The sequence below is a fragment of the Balearica regulorum genome, chromosome 1 (assembly GCF_011004875.1).
Source record: "Balearica regulorum gibbericeps isolate bBalReg1 chromosome 1, bBalReg1.pri, whole genome shotgun sequence".
Taxonomy (NCBI): domain Eukaryota; kingdom Metazoa; phylum Chordata; class Aves; order Gruiformes; family Gruidae; genus Balearica; species Balearica regulorum.
This window is the reverse complement of record NC_046184.1, coordinates 196,434,990-196,450,248: the sequence shown is the minus strand read 5'-3', so window position 1 is coordinate 196,450,248 and position 15,259 is coordinate 196,434,990.

The following is a 15,259-nucleotide window of genomic DNA, read 5'->3' as shown; positions in this document are numbered from 1 at the left end:
CAAACCTGCCATCTCTTTTCAAGGCTCCTGTCTCCAACCCGCAAGGCGATGCCCGTGTCCACGCGTGGCTCGGTGCTCGCACAGAGACACCGGCCAGGGCATGGGATGACAGCTGAGTGTGTGGCCTGAGCACTCCTCCTGCTGAACTGGGGCACGGTACAACAAATAACACAGCACACAGGTGGAAACCGAGAAAGGGGAAATCTTCTCATACTCAACTGGTGTTGTCCTCTCAGCCAGAGGGACGGGGGTCCTGTTCCTGATCTCTTTATATAGGTTTTACACAATAGATCTGGGTAGAAACAAATCTGGAAGGGAGGCAACGGTTGTCTTTAACACCACTCCCTGCAAAAATCCCTGGCAAGGCTCTGGGGTAGGTGGAGGCCCTCTTCATGCCCACCCCCAAGGACTTTTCATATCATTCCAGATTAAGCACATCTCTGCTCAAGTTTCAGTATCACTGTCAGAACTGCTGGAAAGCATTTTTTAGCATTTTCAGTACAACCTGATTTTCACAGAGGCCCCAACCACCACGGGAAAACATGGCTGGCAGCTGCTACGTTCAACGCTGCCCACGCTGCCTGTATACCCACTGCTCATCGCAGCTGCCCATGTACCACCACTCATCGCAGCCCAGAGGCCTTTTCTGGCTTGCTTTCTAGTATTTCTACCTTGAAAAACAGAATCATCTATCTTTATATTCTAGCAATTTGTAAAACATCAATCAATCAACTAAGAGATGGGTTAACCAGATGGACCTGACCCATCGTGGTGCTAGTGTGCCTGTCTGCTAGTGACACCATTATATTGTTGCCTGGAGAACTTCTCCTCCTCTCCCTGGTACTTCCCTGCAGTTGTTGATTTTCTAGACATACTTGTCAGAAGAATGGGTTGTATTTGTCAGAGGTAAAGAAGAGGGGGACAATCTATTTTGCTAACAGCAGCATGCAATCCTCAGCTGCTTGGGGACAGATGAAGAGCCCTGGTCCCCAATCTCTGCTGCACAGAGTCCTCCTCCTTCCCCACCGATGGCAGCAAGCCGACAGACCGCTTGTCGTTCCCTTGCCTTAGTCAGACATACTTGTGGGGCTGGCCCAAGCCCCCCACCAAACCGGCTGGTGTAAACCACGCCGGGAGGGATCCTCAGACATGGTGAGCAAGAATTTATGACTGGAAGTCCAAGCCACTGCCTACTTCAAACAAACAAACTGGCAGAGTGGGTGAATAATTCATATTAAGTGGAAAGATATTCATGGATGCAACTGCAAAATCCTTTCCATGGGTTTATCATCAGCTCTAAAAATAAATGACTGCCTACTCGGTTCTTTCTGCCTTTGATGACAGCTGAAATATTTGTGGGACTTTAATACATATGTTTAGCTTCAAAGCAGGAAGTGCGATTCAATGAGTTAGAGGAGCACCTAAAGAAATGCAAACGCTGGCCCCGGACTCGGCTGCTTGGATCGCTGCTCAGGGCAGCCGGTTGGAAGCAGGGACGGCTCTCGGCTTTGTGCAGAGCAGCAGCACGGCAGCACAGCCTTGGGGCTGCCCTAAGGCAGGTGGGCTGGTCTCAGCCAAGGCATTGTACTTGGATGCTGATCTTAATTTCAACGACATTGTCCACAGCAGAGGGCTCGGGGGTCAATTCAGCTGCAGACTCCTGGGATATTTGCTTATACCAGGAGTATGCCCTAGTTTAGGATGTTTCTAAGAGAGCTACACATCAGCAAAGCGCTGCAAGGCAGACTGACCAGAACTAAGGCCCTAGCACTGGTACCAGGGTTAGTATTTTCATGTCATACCTGGAATCAAAACATCCTGCTGTTATTTAACCCTGTCCCACCTCTGGCCAGCCTCCCTGTGCTGAGGCTTAGGGAGCCCTAATGGAAGCTTCTCAGAAAAGACCCGACGTAAACGTAATGAAGGACTATAAATAATCAGGAAAAATGAGTGCTGACGTGTGTTTTGATAGAGCTCTTGGAGGAAGAATTTTTTTTTAATGGAAAATACGAACTCGGATGGAAATAAAAAAAGATATAGCCTAAAAAAATGCATAGCCCCTTCTGTACAGGGGAAGTGCTGTAATAAAAATCTGAACTATTTGAAGAGCTTGGGAGGGCAATGATGTTAAGGAGACATCCCTGGGATTTGAGGCAAAGCCACTGATACTTGGCAGGGAGCTGGTTTTTCCATCTTCAGCTCTCAGAGATGGTTTTCACTCCCCAATACCTCAAGAAAAATGAAAATTATGAAAACTTTAAAATAAACAACTAGTGGAAAAATTAATTTGGGTCTTCTCCTTTACCCATCCACCAGCATGCATGAAGCACTGAGAAACTTGATGACCTTTGAGACTTCTGTGCCTTGCCCAGGTTTGGTTCAAGTTACTGGAGAAACAGCACAGAGAGAGGGCTGAGGGTGAGGCACAACATTTGAGGAAAGCTTTTCCACGGTATGGTCTGGCTGGGCACAGAGGGTGAGGAGAGGATCCTGCAGAGCCCACTGGCACGGCAGCCAGCACCCCACCACGTCACCGGGGACCGAGGGCCAAACCCCGCTCCTCTCCAAAGCAAAACCAACCCATCTGCTCGGCTCATCAAACTCCCGGGTTTGGCACCTCCTGCCAGCCTGTCCGCCATCGCTGATCTGGGTTTTGTTCTTGCTTCTATGGTAAATGTAAGGGGAAGAGGCAAACACCTTCACCTCTAGTTTCACCTTCAAAGCTCTGGGAAATGTATTTCTCACCCAGGACATGGCTGGCAGCACCAGGGATGAGGGAAGGGGGATCCTGAGCCCGCGGCAGCGCAGCAGGGAGCCATGGGCAGGGATGCTCAACAGACCTGGTTAATCCAACCTGTTACCAACCTGTTACCAACAACAGTAATGCCAACCACCAGGGTTTCCATGGATTTTTGATCCATTGGGGATCATGGATGAAACCTTTCCCTGTCGTTCATGGTGAGGTTTCCCCCAGGCTGGGACACTTGGTTAGCTGGGGCAGGCTGTCACCCCAGTCCCCTGGGGAGCCACCGGCTGGTGGGGAGGGTCCGACACAGCAGTGGCTGAGGACCAGGAGCCTCCTGAGCATCCCCAGCACCTCGCAGACGGACCTCACGTACCGGACAGCTTCAGTGCCACCCAGCATCTCTCTCTGCACAGCCCAGCATTTGGTGTGTGCGCTTTCCCTTTGGCAACACGGAAGATGAGAGTGTGATCTAGAAAACAGATTTTTCTAAAGAGAAGCAGCCGCTTCCCCTTCCCCCAAGATATCAGCAATAAATATGGACTGTCTGCACCCTTTGTATCATGGCTTGTCAAAAACACTATAAAATATAACTATGAATCCCCAAATGACATCCACTTCACAGGAAATTTTAAAATCTAAAAATTGGCCTGTTGAGGCTTTCTGAGTTGGAGGAAATTTCAGTTTTGTTCTCAGCTGGGATAGAGAGGAAATAAAATCCAAATATCCAAATCTCCCTCAAGCTGGTAACGTCCATTTTGCCCAGCGCAACAACCACCAAAGCAAACCAAAATGCTGTTAGAGGTAGGACCAACGTCCAACATCTTCATCCGACTTACAAATGAGAAAGTACGGTGTGCTTGTCTCTGCTTGAATTAATAGCAGGTAGTTAGCACATCCCTACAGTAGTGCTGCACAGGCACCAGCTGGAGGGATAGATTGCAGCTCGGGAGCCGATTTCCCAAACGAGCCATGGCAGGCACGCAGCACAGGCTGGGGCTGGAGCCCGGCCAAGCGAGGAAGCGGCGCTGCTGCCATCGGCTGTGGGGAAATAAGTGCAATTTTCAGTAACTGTTTATAAAAAAGATAGCAATATATTTTCATGTTTCAGTGTAATTGGAATGAGTCCTCTTGACTTTGCCAGAGACAGTTCTTAGATGTGTAACAGCTTAAAGTGAATGGGTTTTGCCATAACTTTAGGTGATTACAACCGAATGTCACATTATTTATTCATCAAGGGGGATTTGTCAGGGGAGGAATATCACATTGTGAATTATCACTGGAGAGAGAGGCACTGACAACTGTGCTCAGGTTTTTAGTACCTAATTAGCGACATGCTGGAGCTGCACCTCCTCTCATTACTCCTGATTACAGCCTCATGCAGTTTTGTAAAGAATTAGCGCAATGTTTATAAAACCCTTCCTTGAGAGTTTGTTTCTGAGGTTTTTTTTTTGCCTTGCTGCCAAGCTGCTCACCTCCCTTGGGGAGGGCAAGAGCTGATATTTTGACAAGGTGGGGGGTGCTGGGGAGACGGTGGTTAGCTGTTCTGGGGGACCTGCCGTAGCAGTGGGCTGGAGAGGCAGCAGCCGCCTGAGGCAGGAGCAGCAGCATCATCCCGTGAGCAACCCGACTGGGAAAACTCCTCTCTTCAACGAAAACCAGGGCATCAAACTAGAGCGTTGTTTGGATGATAACTCACTCCCCATCATGAACGCAAAGGCACAACTTTTCAGGGAACAATCCTGCATTCTCTCATTACTTATCAACAGAAAAATAGATTTTCTCAATGCCAGTGGTGCGCTCTTCGTTAGGCAGAAAGTGGTCCTCTAGCAAGCTCGTTCTGTCATTGCAGAAGAGATGAGACAGGCCTGCTGTTAAACCCAGCAGCGGTACGACAGCTGTATACAGAAAAGCTGTTGTAATGCACAGTTTGTTTTATCGTGGCTTTTCCTCCTTGCCTTACCTGACATCTGCGGGATTTCATGGGCAACACTGTCTGGGCAAGCTCTGAAGCCAAGGATTGCAGCAGGGCAGCCAGAGCACTGCGCCCCACATCCACCTCCCTGGGACCCCCTCCTTGATGTCCCCCGCCTCCACCACCACAGCTTAATTACAGCAGCAGGAAACCCCAATGTGCCTGCTATGCAGAGCAAAACATTAAAATGCCAATGCGTTACGTGGAGCCGAGAATAAGGAATCCTACAGCAGATGGAAATTCCCACCACCACCAAAGGAGGAAAAAAAAAAAAAAAGGAATTATTAGAAATAATATTGAACTAATTTCATCACAAAATAAAAAATGTAGTTTCCATCACTGTCACGGGGAATATAAGTATAAATCTGAGCTCAACAATAATGAATGCCTCCTATTTGAGGGTCTAATATCCTCCATACATAGTGACTGCTGTGATTGCCCTTCCACAGCATATAGGGCCCCAGTAGAGGTAATAGCCTGGTCCCCCCCACAATTTAAGGACAACGCAGTAACTCACTGGGAGATATAAATGGATGTGAGAGGTGCAAATTTAAAATTAGAAAATGAGAAAATGATGATATTATTAGCAGCAGCCACAGTACATCAGATGATTTTACAGGTGAGTTTCAAGGATAATTTTGCTTAGGAAGAAGATAATGAAGTGAAGTCATCTTGCCAATGCTTTTAGTTTACAGATGACTAAATTCTAAGCAGAGCACTCGTACTATACATAAATGGAGATGAAGGAAAAGGTATTGTGACTTTGTGAGGTAAATTAAGTTGATATAGGGTTGTCCAAGCCAGAGTGCAGATAGAGATGAGGACCAGACCACTGAGAGGTAGGGAGTCTTGGGACAAAAGCACGTAGCTTTTGTATAGTACAACACAAACACTGCACAGGGTATCCAGGCTGAAAACAGTCAGTGGTAGTGTCCACTCTGGCAGGCAGCTTTGCTCAGGCCCTGGTGAAGGCTAACCTCACGTTACATGGACCAGAATCATAGAATTCTATCTACCTTGAGTCTGTGAATCTGCAGCTCTCAAAGGTGGGACTCGTGAGTCACAAGCCAAATGCCGGGGTTGCGGTTGGAGTTAGACTTGAATCTGCAGCAGACGCATCCTCTGCTGAGCCTGGGCAAGGAGAGGCTGAGCACTTCTAGTATGGATGTAGAGGGAGCAAGTCTGAGACGAAAGGAGGAGAGAGTGTGAGCAAGGGGAGAGCAGGACTAGAGCTGGTGGGACAAGTCGGGCTGGGAGTCAAGGCTGAAGAAGGCAGAGGGAGGAACGGAGAGCTGAACCGCATGGGTGCAGACATCTGCCCTGAGACATAGGTAGAGTTTGGAGGTGAGGAGCAGGTCGTATGGAAAATGAGACTCACACAAAGAAATTGGGACCAGAATCAGGGAGAGTGACGGCAAACATGGGGAAGGAGACCAGTCAGATGGGAGGGGAGGAAATTGCTGCTTCAGACTGACCATGTATGAGGTAACATGAGAAGTGTGAAGGCAGCACGAGAAGGGTACCAAGTTCAAATAAGTCACCTGGTTAGAAACACCAGCAAGAGGCACCTCAAAGGAAGAGTCATGTACCACTTAGAGGTGTTCCACAGGAGCAGCTGGATAAAATTCATAGCTCGGCGATGCACAGGAGGTCATGTTAAGTAATAATATTTCTTTGGTTTTAAAACATGGAAAATGGAAGCCAGGCTATTCTCTATGGTACGTGGTGGGAGGATGAGAGATAATCATCATAAATTGAAGGGAGAGAAGTTCAGACTCGTGAGGAGAAACTTCCAGAGCAAGGACAGTCAAGCACAGGTTGCTCAGAGAGGCTGCAGAGTCTCTGCCTTGGGCGTTTTCAAGACCCAAAAGGAAAAAGCCCTGAGCAACCTGGTCTGACCACAAACTCTGTCTGAACACAGCTTTGGGAAGGGAATAGTTCCTGCTCTTTCACTAACCAACTGTTTAATTCCCCAGAGTTAAAACCAAACAAGAAGATGGCATGGGAAAGCAATTTAAAAAACTTGCCATGGGCAGGTGTGAGACAATGGAGGATTAAGTGGGAAACAATCTCTTCCAGCCTGGGGAGTCAGAAGCTCACTCCAAGGTCACCTATCTTCTTCAAAAAGTCTCTGTGAAGCCCATTTTCTATCTCATATGACTCATTTCTTTTCATACCAAACTATTCAGAAGATAACCATCCTATCTCTTGCTCTGTTAGCTCAAATGCCAGTTTTTTTACACAGATCCAAAGTTTCCAGTCCTTCTAGATAGTGATAAATTATCAGCCTAAGAAAACACATCTGCTTCTCCCTATTGCTTTTCATTAAAATCCAGAAAGCTACAAACAAACTCTAGTTAATATTATCAAGTTTGTAACTTCAAGCATGCAAAGGGTAGAAATGGGAGGAAGGCAATCTTAATCCAGCCTCCTGGTGCATACGCAGTAACACCCGAATACTTAGACTGAAGCCACTGCAGCATGCGAAGACCTTGAACAACCACAGCAGTCTCCAGATATTTATACTCTCTTAAACCCTCCTGACCACCCTGTAGCTTGATGGGCTAAGGGCTCCACCAGGTGGGATCTCCTGCTGCTGAAGAGTTCACGTAGCAAAGTTATGTCTGAGTCCTAAAATCTGGGCTCCCCAGAAACCTGTCCGATGAGCCGGCAGGCAAGCAAACGGGTTGCTCTCTTCGCTCTGCAGCAGTTTCACCACAAATTGGTGAATGACATTCCCACAAAGTGTTTCAGTTTTCCCAACTCACTGATTTCTGATGAAATTATCTTTGCTGGAAAATTCCTACCCAGATGTAGCTCTGAAGACACAACTGCACAAATACAATAGGAGCTCTCCCTCCCCAGAAAGCGCTGTACCCCACTAGTGAGTTTTACCCTGGCCATTGATGGTTTGGTGATCTCCGTTCTTTGACTCTAATGAGAGAGAGAAGGATGAGATTTGAGAAAGTTTAGGAGCATTGCATTTGCACTCTGAAGACCAGGAATAGCACGATGGATCTCAGCCAGTATCTTACTGGAAGCTAGCGCAGGGCTCAGACCGCTGGGGCGTTATGTTTACCGTGATGAGTGCTGCCTGGTAGGTGGCCCGCTGCATGCTCAACAAGCTGGAGCTCCTTCAAAGCTCCCTCCTGCAATCCCATTGTTTGCCCAAGCAAATTGCTGGATTTAATTTTTGACACCGAAAGAGAAACATGTTTCAACAGAACTGGGTTCTCTCTTCTCACAAAGCTGCTCGTGCAGCCCTGCTTTTAAAGGCATGTATCACTGACATGAACGCAACTGCTTTTCCTCACAACAGCACTCTAAACCAAAAAATCCCTAATACACCATTACTCATCAGTGAAATTCCTGATGACAATCAAACACTTAGCACATATTGTGTGTGGCACTGCCTTGGGAGGACTGGTCTAACGAGAGTGTTTGAATTCTGCGGCAGAGTGTAATGTTCTTCCTCCCACAAGACAACCAGAGCCGTCCCTGGAGCCCGGGGAACCGGGCATCCCAGCAGGACCGCCTGCTCTCTCCAGGCAGCACCGCTTGGGAGGCACTGAAGGCTAGTCCCAGGGTGACCCTTCAACTGCCTTTTTCATGAAATCATGAGTTTGGATAAATCTGTTCCATAACCACAGTGTTTCGGTTTGCCTTGTTCTTGAGTAATACGGGGCGACACTAATCATTGTTTCACAGTTTGCATGAAATTGAGTGCACGCGTTATGCACAGCGGCCAGTATTCCTCTTTGCTTACTAGCTCTAATCCAGCGACAGGAACACCAAATTTAGTTTTTATTCTCAGGGTGCTTTGAAAAGAGCACAAGACAAGCATTAGGGAAAGGCCAATAGTTACATCCAGCAACCAAAGCATGATGTACAAAGCAAAAACCCCAAACCCTCCAGTCAGCTGGACATTCTGTAGCTCAGAATTGTGCTTTATTAATCATTATCATCAATGTTTATTTCAGTATTTTATCAAAGACATACACACTTTCACAGAATTATATGTATATATTTATATAACTATAATTTTGTAATTTAGTTTATTATATGTCATAGAAGGGGACTGTTCTGCTCAAATAGCATGTATGCTTATCAAAACCAAAAAAGCTAAGGTCAACAGTATAAGAAAACAGAATAAGCACAGTTCTCCAAATATTAATACTTGAGTTCTGAAGATTCAAAATTCTATATGTAATAAGAGAGCTATTAGTGAACTGTGAATGAACTAATCATAACTATGTTTGGCTGCATTCTTCAACTTGGTTCTAGTTTGAAACTCATTCATCTGAACACATACAGGAAACCAAATTTATTGTGGATGTTTTCTGCAAGCCCCAAATGGTATCTGAAGGAAACTAGATTAAATTCTGGTAAAAAATTTGTGCAATTAACTGAGCACAGTGAAGTTATGAGCAAAGACTGTTTTCAAAAGACTACTTAAAGAAGACAGAACTTCTCTCCCACACTTAGTATGTGAAAGCTCTTGCTGTTGATGTTAGTATTTTTGTATGAAGAGGATTAATCATCCATAACAACAAATCCGTGCTCCCACAGGTTTGAATACGCTATGCTATAATGCCACACTTAGACCATTCCTACTGTGTTGACCATTGCTGTTACTAGCTCCACTGATTTTAAGAAAATGAGGATTTAATAATGCAAAAATTTCTATTCAATTATATGGAGCTGTAGATTTTCACCACCATCAGTGTGAAACTACTGAAAAGTTCTACTAATAAATCACGTCAAAATTTTCAACTCTGTGTAAAAGGTTAGGCTTCCAACTCCGTATTAGGCATCTCCAGTAAAACGACCTTTCCAAAGACCCTGAGAGTAGGTAGCTCCTTTTCATTTCAGGGGACTTCTACACTTAACACTGAAAAAATATTCAGAAGACAAGTAGAATTTTAAAACATACTGAGACAATTAGCTGCAGGCACTTGCATTTCAAAAGTTTTTGTTTTTAAATACATAGCCTGTTTTCCAGTATAAAAGTAGCAGCTTGAAAACATCCATATTTAGATATTGCAGAGTTTAAGCATTTGCATGTCTACATTCAGCTTGCATTTGCACGGATATGTCAAAATGTTTTTTAATTCCTCCTCACGCTTTAGGAGAAACATTCAAGAACTGACAGATTTGTGGGAAAAAACCCTCAAGTCGGTCATAAGCAAGAGTCAGTGATTTACATATAATTATCTAGACATCCACAACAGACCAATCTGCCAAAGAAATGGAATGCTAATGTGACAGCTAACTTCTGATCTCCACATCTTCCTTACTATAATTAAAAAAAATAACAGCAACAGTGGGAAAACAGCATTGATATAAGGCGACTTAGAACTTTAATTCACTTAATCATCTATTAGAAGTATTTCAGTACATTATTAATCACAAAACATCAAACTAATTTTCAATGAAAAATATCTCCAGCCTCAAAATTCACATAGACCTTGCTTACAGAATGGGAAAAACACTTCATTACTTTTAATTTCACTAGAAAAGGTAAGACATTTACATTGAATCAGCATCTCCAAGACGATGCTCGGGGAGAGCTGTTGCTTCGAGGGTCCATATGCTCTTAGGGAGCACCTGGAAGGTTTGTTCCTTCAGATATTCAAGACCAGAAACTTGCAGCGCTCCTTGCTTCAGCAGGAATTACTATGGATTTTGCACTACACTATCTTTGGTCCTTATTGATAAAGGTATTTAAAACACATGAATCCTATTAAATCTAAAGATTAATTGGATTTTTGTAATCTCCCTGCATGCTGACCCCTACAATCTTATCCAGCCCTTGAGGGAACTAATCAGAAAATCAGTGCTGCTCTTAGTACTTAGGCAAATAGCTATGAAACATCAGGAAGTGCTTTCTAGCCATGCCCTGCCAGCAATGGAAATTGGAGTCAGATCATGGTTTAATGAGCTAATCTTCATGAGCAGATGCTAAATGCCCCTCAGTTAGAAACCACCGAACAGAGCAAGTTAGAACAAGGCTGACTTGAATACAAAACCCAAGGATATGCGTTAAGTCCTAGAAGCTGCTGTACCTGTTGCACACAAGTGGAAGAGCAGGCAACCAGCTTACGCAGCCTTCTGCCCAGTCTTACCTCTAATTTTGCAAGGAATGTTTTCTAAGATGATAGAATTTTTACCTGCACTTTGCATAGGTGGCTGCAACGCTAGATTGCAGCGGAGTGAGCGGCAGGTAGGTTGGAGTCCTCCGGGGAAGATTTGTGGCAGCTCTTTGAAACAGACATTTTCTCCCAGGGAAACACCAAAGCAGGATTGGATTATTCAGGACTCTGGAGAATGACACAGTGTCCGCACAAAGCCAAGAGTTCTCTTTTTCTGGGACACATGGCAGCTATGTTTTCACATTATTCCTTCTCAATTTCCAAACTAGGTATTTGTGGAGTTCAAGACAAATATTGATGTGCTGTAACTATTATCATGGGTACATTCTTTGTGGAAGTCTTCCACTGACTGAACAGCTGAGTCTTCTGACGTATGTAGATGTATCTGACATAGAGCATAACCACCAGGAGATGCCATTTTTGGGACATGCAGGCTCACGGTGTAGGCAGATAATCTATATAACACAGACTGCCCCATCAGCCTGGATGGTCACCGCTTTTAGAAGATTTCAAGGCTATGGGGCTTTTTTCATTTCACTATAATCCTTATTAATAAGCTTTCAGCATGCTAATTTTATTTTTAAAAGTTACCAATTTTTCACAGCCAAAACCAGTGTTTCACTGCTTTATATTCTTTAACAGTTACTATTACTCACTGAAGTACAGAATTATCATGCATTGTAGGTTTTTTTTTAAAATGCCCAAGTTCTTTTTTAATCTTTTTTTCCCCAAATAGATCTTGCACACAATCCCATATTGAAGAAAGACAAAAGACAGCTTAGGAACTATAGTCACTTTTGTCTCAATTCGCCTCTGGTGAATTATGAATTTTTCTATAGGTAATATTTAGAAAAAAAGAGGAGGCAACAATGGTGTTGTGATATATGTGTAGAACATATTTCTTGATCTCAACCTATAGTCCCTCCTCCTAATACTCTGCAATCCAGAACACGTTACCAGAATTTTATTAAAAAAAAAAAAAAGTGAGTGAACACATAGCCTATTCCTATCAAAATTACATCTTCCAAATGCTCTGCTTTTTATCCACCACCCCCTCCCCCCAAAAAAAACAAAAAAAAGGAATGGAAAGCAGCAGTGGCCAGTCTCACAGCCTTGCATATGCATAGCAGGTACAGTCCTGCTGAACACAGTTTTTCTCTAGATATTCACTGAGGGCTCTTGGTGGCTGCTCTGCAAAATTTGGGTCCTGCTAGAATACACTGGGATCAGCAAACACAGTGATACCTCCCTGGTATCTAACGGGTCTTAACACAACCTGCTACTCATTCTGATCGATCTCTGTAATACTGCCATGCCTCCACACAGAACTCTAAGCAAACTTGGAAATAATGCGAAAGGTACCTTTTATAAAAGAAATGTTTCCTTTTTCAAATATGTTTCTGGTTCTGTAATAATCTTAGGGAGAAATGTTGAATGCCTTTCTGAATCTCCTCAAAAACAGGAAGAAAGGAGTACACCAAGGTTGTATTTGTTCAATCCCCTGACTACAATTGCTTTTTTTTAATATTGAAGAGTGCTTTCACCATAGAGGCATGAGGATTAGAAGGCAAAAAGCTCCACATATTTTCAGTGCAAAAACCTTAAACATTGATCTCCTCTCTGAAATACAACTCAGCAATTTAGCAAACATTGCCTGTAGCTGCGTATCAGTAGTCTTCCTTGACATGAAAGATGCAAAGAGAAGACTGACGTGACATAACATTAGGATAATCAGCTTCGAGAAACACAAATAAATGTGCACGCATGGAAGTATGCAACTCGAGCTGAATGTCGTTAGCACATCTCATGAGAGCTGATTAAAGCAGCCATTACAATAAAGCAACATTTACTGAACTAGAGTTGAAATACCTAACAATCACAGCTCAAAGCAGTTGATCTACATCAACTTGCCTCACAACGTGATGACATTCAAATTCTGAACAGCCAATACTTGACAGCAGTTAGATTTTTAGGCATCCGTGGATATTGAATCACTTAATAATACAGCACGCTAATATAATATCCGGAGATCATCTTGTTTTTTCTAACTTAAAATCAGTAACAGAAAATACAAAAATGAATCCTAGTGAAAATTCTTTGTAGACCAGACCATTAAAAGATTACACGCCATTTGACTGACATACATGCATAAATTGTTTCTGGAGGAGCACTCATTAATACAATCATATCAACCGAACAAATTTGTGTACAGATGGAAATTTTAAATATAGGCTTAAAGAGCAAATTAAACACACACACAAATGCAGGACTCTTTAATAAGCAACAAAAAGCCTAGACTGGCGGGATTTTTGAGCACCCCCTAAATTCTCCAAACACCAGAAATTTGCATTAAATGTAACATTCTGTCTTTTAGAAAATGGTGCTTTTCTATCTAGCATGTTAGTAAATAACTGTAAAGTTACTTCTCCATATTCTCCGAGAGATCCCGCTGTGCGTTTTCTCTCCTGGATTGCATAACCTGCGGAATGCAGCTCAAGGACATGACTGATGATCCTTCTGTAATTAAAGCTCCCTAATGCTGTCAACATCAGTTCTATACAAAGAGCTAGTAGAAAGTACCTTGCCCTTTTCTGTGCCCTTGCAATCTCTTCTGCAGGCAGCAATCACAAGCCATTAGAGGGAAAGAGAGAATGTGATTTGTTTGTATTTTGGGGAAGAAACTGAAGGATATTACTCAGTTCATTTCAAAACTGGTGATGCCTGCAAACAATCTTCCTCATATATCCAACATATTCTCACACAAGTTCCTCCGAAGGGATTTATCAACCATAATAGGTTTTCTTAGGTTTAGCCTAAAAATTAACTGACTTTAAAAAAAATAAAATGGTAAGAGGCAGACAATTTTGTAGACATTTTTGAATATAGACCAAAGAAAGTTTATTTCTGCCTCACCACACTCTATGGTTAAAACTGGAAACAACAGATTCCAGGGATCTCTGTAAAGATGAAGCCTGTGTTTGTTTGCACGGTAGTTGACTTCTGTAGTTCATTTATAACAATCAGTAGCAAAGCTGCTGCAAAATGATCAACCTTTGAATACAGATTACGTAGAATATTAATTTCAGTAATAACTGAGTTCTTGGAGGCTTGCATGTAAAGAGACTAATGTATTATATATCTCATGTTATGCTGTGAGAGGTTAGAGGACTCTGAAGCCTTACAAGACAGAAACCATAAAATGTGCATATTGCATTATCAAGAGCAAAAACAAAGACCAAATTTCTAAGACACACAAACTTAAGATCAACCCAGATAAATGTGGGGTGAAAGGAAAAGTGGACACTTTACACTGTAAAGCTGCAAAAACAAAAAGCAAACAAACCCTATCCAGATTATTTAAACTTTTGGAAAAAAGTCACAAAAGTATCTGCAATGTAATACTGCAGCCACAGATTATTAACATGTACTGAAATGAGGTTTTCTCCTCTTACAGAGAAGGGTAACTGAAGAGATGCATGCTGGTTTAATCTATAAATACAGTTTCAAATAACTGCTCTCAGGCAACTTTAAAAAAAAACAACAACAAACCACAAAACAACTAAGCCAACAATGAAAAAAATCCCAAACCCAAAACAAGCAAACAAAACCCCCCAAACCACCACCCGACCCTTTTTGGCATCCTTAGTTGTTGATTCGCTTTCAACACTTTCTAAAAGCTCCCACTCTCAGTCTTCCAGCCCAAGCTGATTTCTGCCATTGAACAGTCGGCAGGTAACAGAGAAAAAGATGTCACCCCTTCACGTGTAACAGTAGACAAAGCTTTGTGTGTAAGAGAGTTCATCCCTGTTCTTTTATAATCCATGTTGTGGAGGTATAGTATGCTAAAGGACAACTACTAATTTTGAATGAGCAGTTACGAAGAAAGTTATGAGGAATGTTATGAGGATCTGTTTACGACATTAACTGTACACGGTTAAGATTGTTCTGGTAAGGGCAATTGGAAACTTCTGTAGAAAAAGGTAAGAGGAAACAAAGCTAAGTCAGTTCTGGTAAACGAAGACTGAAGATTTCACATATCAAAATTTCTTTTAGTTACAAGGATGACTAGTAAGACTATAGGTGATCATCTTACACCTACAGCTGAGAGACCGGACCAAACAGCACAAGGTAGAGTTCCTTTAATTTTAATAAGGGAACTACGAAAATAACTAGAGGCCTCAGATACTTCTGGTTTTAAACTTCACAAACATCACCACAAAAAAGTAACCAAGCAATACAGACTTTCATCTGTATGTGATCCAAATAGTGCATATGCAATGATGCTTGTGGAAACACTGAGACAGAGACACGGGGCACAAGCCAGGATGTCCTGCCTGGCTTCAACCTGCTGCTCCAGAAGGATGCAGATCCTCTGCGCATCTTGTGTTA